This window comes from Oncorhynchus kisutch, linkage group LG11 (genome assembly GCF_002021735.2).
Source record: "Oncorhynchus kisutch isolate 150728-3 linkage group LG11, Okis_V2, whole genome shotgun sequence".
NCBI lineage: Eukaryota > Metazoa > Chordata > Actinopteri > Salmoniformes > Salmonidae > Oncorhynchus > Oncorhynchus kisutch.
The window spans coordinates 74838153-74848764 of NC_034184.2; positions in this window are offsets into that span (position 1 = coordinate 74838153).

Genomic DNA, 10612 nt, shown 5'->3' on the forward strand with positions numbered 1-10612 from the left:
CATGGTGATGGCAGCATCATGCTGTGGGGATGTTTCTCAGCGGCAGAGACTGGGAGAGTTGTCAGGATCAGATTATGTTATATAACTTTTATTGCATCAAATGATTGTTTTTATTCGGTGCATGTGACTAAAAATTAGATTTGTTTTATGCAAAAGTGTAAGGGGTTGTTAGAACGCTCATCTGTGTGTGTTCTGAGGATGGGCCTCTGGAAGATCTACCATGTCTTTGGCATTCCAGAGCATGAGTTAATGTTTCTGTTCTATATGGTACCAGGGAGTGATGCTCCAGTATGGAGTTGGGGACCAGAGACCGCTCTCTACACAATGAGTTAATGTTTCTGTTCTATATGGTACCAGGGAGTGATGCTCCAGTATGGAGTTGGGGACCAGAGACCGCTCTCTACACAATGAGTTAATGTTTCTGTTCTATATGGTACCAGGGAGTGATGCTCCAGTATCACCTCCATTACTGCAGTAAACCAGCTGGTTGAGTTCTCAGTGATCACCTCCAGGGGTATTTACCGACCAGCTCCATTACTGCAGGAAACCAGCTGGTTGAGTTCAGGGATCACCTCCAGGGGTGATTACCGACCACCTCCATTACTGCAGTAAACCAGCTGGTTGAGTTCTCAGTGATCACCTCCAGGGGTGATTACCGACCACCTCCATTACTGCAGTAAACCTGCTGCTTGAGTTCAGGGATCACCTCCAGGGGTGATTACCGACCACCTCCATTACTGCAGTAAACCAGCTGGTTGAGTTCTCAGTGATCACCTCCAGGGGTGATTACCGACCACCTCCATTACTGCAGTAAACCTGCTGCTTGAGTTCAGGGATCACCTCCAGGGGTGATTACCGACCACCTCCATTACTGCAGTAAACCAGCTGGTTGAGTTCAGGGATCACCTCCAGGGGTGATTACCGACCACCTCCATTACTGCAGTAAACCAGCTGGTTGAGTTCAGGGATCACCTCCAGGGGTGATTACCGACCACCTCCATTACTGCAGTAAACCAGCTGGTTGAGTTCAGGGATCACCTCCAGGGGTGATTACCGACCACCTCCATTACTGCAGTAAACCAGCTGGTTGAGTTCAGGGATCACCTCCAGGGGTGATTACCGACCACCTCCATTACTGCAGTAAACCAGCTGGTTGAGTTCAGGGATCACCTCCAGGGGTGATTACCGACCAACTCCATTACTGCAGTAAACCAGCTGGTTGAGTTCAGGGATCACCTCCAGGGGTGATTACCGACCACCTCCATTACTGCAGTAAACCAGCTGGTTGAGTTCAGGGATCACCTCCAGGGGTGATTACCGACCACCTCCATTACTGCAGTAAACCGGCTGGTTGAGTTCAGGGATCACCTCCAGGGGTGATTACCGACCACCTCCATTACTGCAGTAAACCGGCTGGTTGAGTTCAGGGATCACCTCCAGGGGTGATTACCGACCACCTCCATTACTGCAGTAAACCAGCTGGTAGAGTTCAGGGATCACCTCCAGGGGTGATTACCGACCACCTCCATTACTGCAGTAAACCAGCTGGTTGAGTTCAGGGATCACCTCCAGGGGTGATTACCGACCACCTCCATTACTGCAGTAAACCAGCTGGTTGAGTTCAGGGATCACCTCCAGGGGTGATTACCGACCACCTCCATTACTGCAGTAAACCAGCTGGTTGAGTTCAGGGATCACCTCCAGGGGTGATTACCGACCACCTCCATTACTGCAGTAAACCAGCTGGTTGAGTTCAGGGATCACCTCCAGGGGTGATTACCGACCACCTCCATTACTGCAGTAAACCAGCTGGTTGAGTTCAGGGATCACCTCCAGGGGTGATTACCGACCACCTCCATTACTGCAGTAAACCAGCTGGTTGAGTTCAGGGATCACCTCCAGGGGTGATTACCGACCACCTCCATTACTGCAGTAAACCAGCTGGTAGAGTTCAGGGATCACCTCCAGGGGTGATTACCGACCACCTCCATTACTGCAGTAAACCAGCTGGTTGAGTTCAGGGATCACCTCCAGGGGTGATTACCGACCACCTCCATTACTGCAGTAAACCAGCTGGTTGAGTTCAGGGATCACCTCCAGGGGTGATTACCGACCACCTCCATTACTGCAGTAAACCAGCTGGTTGAGTTCAGGGATCACCTCCAGGGGTGATTACCGACCACCTCCATTACTGCAGTAAACCAGCTGGTTGAGTTCAGGGATCACCTCCAGGGGTGATTACCGACCACCTCCATTACTGCAGTAAACCAGCTGGTAGAGTTCAGGGATCACCTCCAGGGGTGATTACCGACCACCTCCATTACTGCAGTAAACCAGCTGGTAGAGTTCAGGGATCACCTCCAGGGGTGATTACCGACCACCTCCATTACTGCAGTAAACCAGCTGGTTGAGTTCAGGGATCACCTCCAGGGGTGATTACCGACCACCTCCATTACTGCAGTAAACCAGCTGGTAGAGTTCAGGGATCACCTCCAGGGGTGATTACCGACCACCTCCATTACTGCAGTAAACCAGCTGGTTGAGTTCAGGGATCACCTCCAGGGGTGATTACCGACCAACTCCATTACTGCAGTAAACCAGCTGGTAGAGTTCAGGGACACCTCCAGGGGTGATTACCGACCACCTCCATTACTGCAGTAAACCAGCTGGTAGAGTTCAGGGATCACCTCCAGGGGTGATTACCGACCACCTCCATTACTGCAGTAAACCAGCTGGTTGAGTTCAGGGATCACCTCCAGGGGTGATTACCGACCACCTCCATTACTGCAGTAAACCAGCTGGTTGAGTTAAGGGATCACCTCCAGGGGTGATTACCGACCACCTCCATTACTGCAGTAAACCAGCTGGTAGAGTTCAGGGATCACCTCCAGGGGTGATTACCGACCACCTCCATTACTGCAGTAAACCAGCTGGTAGAGTTCAGGGATCACCTCCAGGGGTGATTACCGACCACCTCCATTACTGCAGTAAACTAGCTGGTTGAGTTCAGGGATCACCTCCAGGGGTGATTACCGACCACCTCCATTACTGCAGTAAACCAGCTGGTAGAGTTCAGGGATCACCTCCAGGGGTGATTACTGACCACCTCCATTACTGCAGTAAACCAGCTGGTTGAGTTCAGGGATCACCTCCAGGGGTGATTACCGACCAACTCCATTACTGCAGTAAACCAGCTGGTAGAGTTCAGGGATCACCTCCAGGGGTGATTACCGACCACCTCCATTACTGCAGTAAACCAGCTGGTAGAGTTCAGGGATCACCTCCAGGGGTGATTACCGACCACCTCCATTACTGCAGTAAACCAGCTGGTTGAGTTCAGGGATCACCTCCAGGGGTGATTACCGACCAACTCCATTACTGCAGTAAACCAGCTGGTTGAGTTCAGGGATCACCTCCAGGGGTGATTACCGACCACCTCCATTACTGCAGTAAACCAGCTGGTTGAGTTCAGGGATCACCTCCAGGGGTGATTACCGACCACCTCCATTACTGCAGTAAACCAGCTGGTTGAGTTCAGGGATCACCTCCAGGGGTGATTACCGACCACCTCCATTACTGCAGTAAACCAGCTGGTAGAGTTCAGGGATCACCTCCAGGGGTGATTACCGACCAACTCCATTACTGCAGTAAACCAGCTGGTTGAGTTAAGGGATCACCTCCAGGGGTGATTACCGACCACCTCCATTACTGCAGTAAACCAGCTGGTTGAGTTCAGGGAACACCTCCAGGGGTGATTACCGACCACCTCCATTACTGCAGTAAACCAGCTGGTAGAGTTCAGGGATCACCTCCAGGGGTGATTACCGACCACCTCCATTACTGCAGTAAACCAGCTGGTTGAGTTCAGGGATCACCTCCAGGGGTGATTACCGACCACCTCCATTACTGCAGTAAACCAGCTGGTAGAGTTCAGGGATCACCTCCAGGGGTGATTACCGACCACCTCCATTACTGCAGTAAACCAGCTGGTAGAGTTCAGGGATCACCTCCAGGGGTGATTACCGACCACCTCCATTACTGCAGTAAACCAGCTGGTAGAGTTCAGGGATCACCTCCAGGGGTGATTACCGACCAACTCCATTCCTGAACTAATAAATAGTAAAGTTTGATTGTTTTGAAAAAATCTTAAGTCTCTCTCCTTTTGATTACAATAATTCCACCACAAGGTCCATTGTGCAACAGGACAACGACCCTAAGTACACAGCCAAGACAACGCAGGAGTGGCTTCGGGACAAGTCTCTGAATGTCCTTGTGTGGCCAAACCAGAGCACGGACTTGAACCAGACCGAACATGTCTGGAGAGACCTGAAAATAGCTGTGCAGCGACGCACCCCATCCAACCTGACAGAGCTTGAGAGGACCTGCAGAGAAGAATGGGGAAAAACTCCCCAAAAAGAGGTGTGCCAGGCTTGTAGCATCATACCCAAGAAGACTCAATGCTGTAATCCTTGCCAAAGGTGCTTCAACAAAGTACTGAGTTAAAGGGTCTGAATAATTACGTAAATGTGTTTTGAGTTTTTATAAATGAGCAAACATTTCTAAACTGCTTTTGCTTTGTCATTGTGGGGTGTTGTGTGTAGATTGAGGGGGGGATAAAACTATCCACTATAGAATAAGGCTGTAACATAACAAAATGTGCAAAGATTCATGGGGTTTGAATACTGTCCGAATGCACTTATATTATATATATACTTATATACACATTGATACGCTCCCTACATGCATACACATGCATACATATGCACTAGTGTTTGTCAGTGGTTCTGTTCCCCAGATGTTTGTTTGAGGTTAACTGGAGGTTTTAGTTGTCAGCTCCTGCTGAGAACAGATCAACATATGGCAGCCGGTCACCACGGCAGTTTGGGATGGAGAGTCTTTTGAGGGATTGTGGCTGTAATTGACTGTGTGACTACGGGGTAGGTGGAATTATTGTGAGAGCATTGGTGGGTTGTGTGTGTGTGTGCACGTGTAACTGAGTTTTTGTGTGTGTGACAGGTGAGCATGTGTGTGAGTGATTGAGAATTAATGCAGGTGGGCACGTGCGAGTTTGAGTTCTGGTGTGAATGTGTGTAGGCGTGCGTGTGTTCATGGGTATTATGAAAGGTTTTAGAGCGTGTGTGTGCCCTGCTGTGGTGGTGTGATTGACAGCGGGCAGTATTTGAACAAAGCACACAACCCTAATTGCTCCTGTAAGTTGCTCTGGATAACAGCGTCTAAAAAATATTTTAAAAATTACAATTTACATTTGAAAGGGGCCTGTGAGTGGCACACACGCAGCAGGTAGGCCCCACAGCCTGCTTGAACTTATTACACCGACAGACTTCAGCAGATATTTTAAAGTTTCTCCAACTTTTCTGTGTGATGTCTCACATCGGTCCTGGACAAACACCAGCCAGATTGCTATGGACATCAATGGCAGCTACCCACTGGCCCGCCTCTTTAACCTGCTCTGTCTCTGCCAGCTATCTGCTGCCTGTTTCACAGAGCTTGGGAGATGGTGTGTAACAAGGACTAACCAGTTACAGTTACACAATGTGGTGTTTAAAAAGGATTAATGCCGTGGGGGGGGTTAGTTACACAATGTGGTGTTTAATAAGGGTTAATGCCGTGGGGGGTTTAGTTACACAATGTGGTGTTTAATAAGGGTTAATGCCGTGGGGGGTTTAGTTACACAATGTGGTGTTTAATAAGGGTTAATGCCGTGGGGGGGTTTAGTTACACAATGTGGTGTTTAATAAGGGTTAATGCCGTGGGGGGGTTTAGTTACACAATGTGGTGTTTAATAAGGGTTAATGACGTGGGGGGGTTGAGTTACACAATGTGGTGTTTAATAAGGGTTAATGCCGTTGGGGGGGTTGAGTTACACAATGTGGTGTTTAATAAGGATTAATGCCGTGGGGGGGTTTAGTTACACAATGTGGTGTTTAATAAGGGTTAATGCCGTGGGGGGGTTTAGTTACACAATGTGGTGTTTAATAAGGGTTAATGACGTGGGGGGGGTTGAGTTACACAATGTGGTGTTTAATAAGGATTAATGCCGTGGGGGGGTTTAGTTACACAATGTGGTGTTTAATAAGGATTAAGGCCGTGGGGGGGTTCAATTACACGAGGTGGTGTTTAATAAGGATTAAGGCCGTGGGGGGGTGGGGGGGGTTCAGTTACACGAGGTGGTGTTTTATCGTCAGGCCATTTCAAAGTGCAGCCATTACTATGGCTTCAAAGTGCCTGTGATATTGAGCAGAACTGGTGTTGTCAGTGTGGCAGAGGGAACCCTTCTAGACACTGAGGAAGTGCCTGAAAGACAAGCAGAATGTGTAACTGGAAAGCACAGTTTAAAGGGATAATCCACCCCAAGCCACTAATGCCATTGATTAACAGTGTTAAATAACACTATATGAACAAATGTTCAAACAATCATTTTTTTGTTTTAACAAGGTTTGTAGAAATGTGAAAATAGTTTATGGAAATCTGTTGCAGCTCAAATCCACTACAAAACCCTTAATGCAATGCTCTCTCTCTCTCTCTGGGCTGGCTGGCTAGCTAGAAAACATAGCTACACACAATAATACCAAAGTCCATATCAGCATGTGAAGCTAGCTTTAACAAACTGCACTATCAATTTAGGAGTCTTATTCACCAAGTTCAACTTGCAGTTGGTCTCTGCCACTGAGGTGTAAACAGCATCTCTGCCACTGAGTGAGAGCAGAGTAACGTCACAGATAGAACAATGAGCCAGATATTTCACCGGATGTATAAATGTGAAGCATCCAGTTGGCGTTTTCACTCACTACCAAATATGGTGACGAGAGGAAGCCCAGTGGCTGGTAGAGGGAGAAGATGGAGTGAGATGGATTTTGGCTAACATTATGCACATTTTCTCATTGATTTTAAACATTTGATCTCCATACAGTTTTCTGTTTCCAAAACTAGAATCTGGAACATAGTGGACTGTGTTTTGTAGACTTTACCCTTTGCCAATTGCGTTGTTTAGAAGGAGTGCAAGGGCAAATTGAGTTATTGCATATGTGCACTTCACAGAGTAGGAGTAGGCATTCCCTAACGGAAATATGCAAGTAAATGCTAGACAGCCCCAATATAGTATCTCACTAGCTCGTGCTTGGCTCTGCACACCTCCTTGTTTGTTTTGCCCACTATGATTAATTTGCTCCCATTGGAAGCGACAGGCTGTGGTGCATTTTAGGTAGTTATAAAAATCTTTAGTAATGTTGCTCTCCCACAGAGATACTTTTGAGGAGATGGGGAAACTCCATTAGAATCGTATTAACGCCAATTGTGTACAATACCCATTAAGTCGACAAAGGTCCTTGCGGTGCATTCTTGGATACAGAGCTCTCCTTCAAGGAGTGAATGGAGGTCTATTGGGTGCTAGCTCAAAAACCGAACATTAGCATGAATTTTGTGAACAAGAAGTTCACAAAAATTGTACATGCTTCACACTTCAGCACTCGGCAGTCCCGTTCTATGAGCTTGTGTGGCCTACCACTTCGCGGTTGAGCCATTGTCGCTCCTAGACATTTCCATTTCACAATAACAGCACTTACAGTTGACCAGGGCAGCTCTAGCAAGGCCACAGTACCACTCAAAAGTTTGGACACACCTACTGATTCAAGTTTTGTTTTATTTTGACTATTTTCTACATTGTAGAATAATAGCTAAGACATCAAAACTATATGGAATCATGTAGTAAACAAAAAAGTATATTTTAGATTCTTCAAAGTAGCCACTCTTTGCCCTGATGACAGCTTTGTACACTCTTGGCATTCTCTCAACGAGCTTCACCTGGAATGTTTTTCCAACACTCTTGAAGAAGTTCCCACATACGCTGAGCACATGTTGGCTATTTTTCCTTCACTCTGTAGTCCAACTCATCCCATACCATCTCAATTGGGTTGAGGTCAGTTGATTGTGGAGGCCAGGTCATCTGATGCAGCACTCCATCACTCTCCTTGATCAAATAGCCCTTACACAGCCTGGAGGTGTGTTTGGGTCATTGTTCTGTTGAAAAACAAATGATATCCCACTAAGAGCAAACCAGATGGGTTGGTGTATCACTGCAGAATGCTGTGGTAGCCATGCTGGTTAAGTGTGCCTTGAATTCTAAATAAATCACAGACCATGTCACCAGCAAAGCACCATCACACCTCCTCTTCCTTGCTTCACGGTGGGAACCAAACATGCAGAGATCATCTGTTCACCTACTCTGTCTCACAAAGACACAGTGGTTGGAACAAAACATCTCAAATTTGGACTCACCAGACCAAAGGACAGATTTCCGCTGATCCAATGTCCATTGCTCGTGTTTCTTGGCCCATGCAAATCTCTTCTTATTGGTGTTATTTAATAATGGTTTCTTTGCAGCATTTCGACCATGAAGGCCTGATTCACGCAGTCTCCTCTGAACAGTTGATGTTGATGTGTCTGTTACTTGAACTCTGTGAAGCATTTATTTGGGCTGCAATTTCTGAGGCTGGTAAGTCTAATGAACTTATCCTCTGCAGCAGAGGTAACTCTGGGTCTTCCTTTCCTGTGGGTTGGTCCTTATGAGAGCCAGTTTTGACCTAGTGCTTGATGGTTTTTGCGACTGCACTTGAAGAAACGTTAAAAGTTATTGACATTTTCCTTATTGACTGACCTTCATGTCTTGAAGTAATTATGGACTGTCGTTTCTCTTTGCTTATTTGAGCTGTTCTTTCCATAATATCAATCAGATGTATTTATAAAGCCCTTCTTACATCAGCTGATGTCACAAAGTACTGTACAGAAACCCAGCCTAAAACCCCAAACAGCAAGCAATGCAGGTGTAGAAGCACTGTGGCTAGGAAAATCTCCCTAGAAAGGCCAGAACCTAGGAAGAAACCTGGAGAGGAACCAGGCTAAGAGGGGTGGCCAGTCCTCTTCTGGCTGTGCCAGGTGGAGATTATAACAGAACATGGCCAAGATGTTCAAATGTTCATAGATGACTAGCAGGGTAAAATAATAATAATCACAGTGTTTGTAGAGGGTGCAACAGGTCAGCACCTCAGGAGTAAATGTCAGTTGGCTTTTCATAGCCGATCATTCAGAGTATCTCTACCGCTCCTGCTGTCTCTAGAGAGTTGAAAACAGAAGGTCTGGGAAAGATAGCACATCCAGTGAACAGGTCAGGGTTCCATAGCCCCAGGCAGAACAGTTGAAACTGGATCAGCAGCACGGCCAGTTGGACTGGGGACAGCAAGGAGTCATCAGGCCAGGTAGCCCAGAGGCATGGTCCTAGGGCTCAGGTCCTCCGAGAGCGAGAAAGAGGGAAAGAGAATTAGAGAGAGCATACTTAAATTCACACAGGACACCGGATAAGACAGGAGAAATACTCCAGATATAACAGACTGACCCTAGCCCCCTGACACATAAACTCCTGCAGCATAAATACTGGAGGTTGAGACAGGAGGGGTCGGGAGACACTGTGGTCCCGTCCGATGATACCCCCGGACAGGGCCAAACAGGCAGGATATAACCTCACCCACTTTGCCAAATCACATCCACACAACTAGAGGGATATCTTCAAACACAACTTACCATCCTGAGACAAGGCTGAGTATAGCCCACTAAGATCTCCCCCATGGCACAACCCAAGGGGGGGTTACCCGGACAGGAAGATCACGTCAGTGACTCAACCCACTCAAGTGACTCACCCCTCCTAGGGACGGCATTGAAGGGCACCAGTAAGCCAGTGACTCAGCCCCTGTAATAGGGTTAGAGGCCGTTTTCCGTTCACCTTCACACTCCTAGGCCAGATTACACTCAATAATAGGACCTACTGAAGAGTTGAGTCTTCAATAAAGCCTTAAAGGCTGAGACAGAGTCTGCGTCTCTCACATGGGTAGGCAGACCATTCCATAAAAATTGAGCTCTATAGGAGAAAGCCCTACCTCCAGCTGTTTGCTTAGAAATTCTAGGGACATTAAGGAGGCCTGTGTCTTGTGACTGTAGCGTAGGTGTAGGTATGTAAGGCAGGACCAAATCGGAAAGATAGGTAGGAGCAAGCCAATGTAATGCTTTGAAGGTTAGCAGTAAAACATTGAAATCAGCCCTTGCCTTAACAGGAAGTTTATTTAGTGCTTTTTCTGGGTAGCTGGAAATTAGAGCATTGCAGTAGTCTAACCTAGAAGTGACAAAAGCATGGATTCATTTTTCTGCATCATTTTTGGCCAGAAAGTTTCAGATTTTTGCAATGTTACGTAGATGGAAAAAAGCTGTCCTTGAAACAGTTTTGATATGTTTGTCAAAAGAGAGATCAGGGTCCAGAGTAACGCCGAGGTCCTTCACAGTTTTATTTGAGACAACTGTACAACCATTAAGATTAATTGTCAGATTCAACAGGAGACCTCTTTGTTTCTTGGGACCTAGAACAAGCATCTCTGTTTTGTCCGAGTTTAAAAGTAGAACATTTGCCGCCATCCACTTCCTTATGTCTGAAACACAGGCTTCTAGGGAGGGCAATTTTGGGGCTTCACCACATTTCATCAATGTACAGCTGTGTGTCGTCCGCATAGCAGGGAAAGTTAACATTATTTTTCCAAATGACATCACCAAG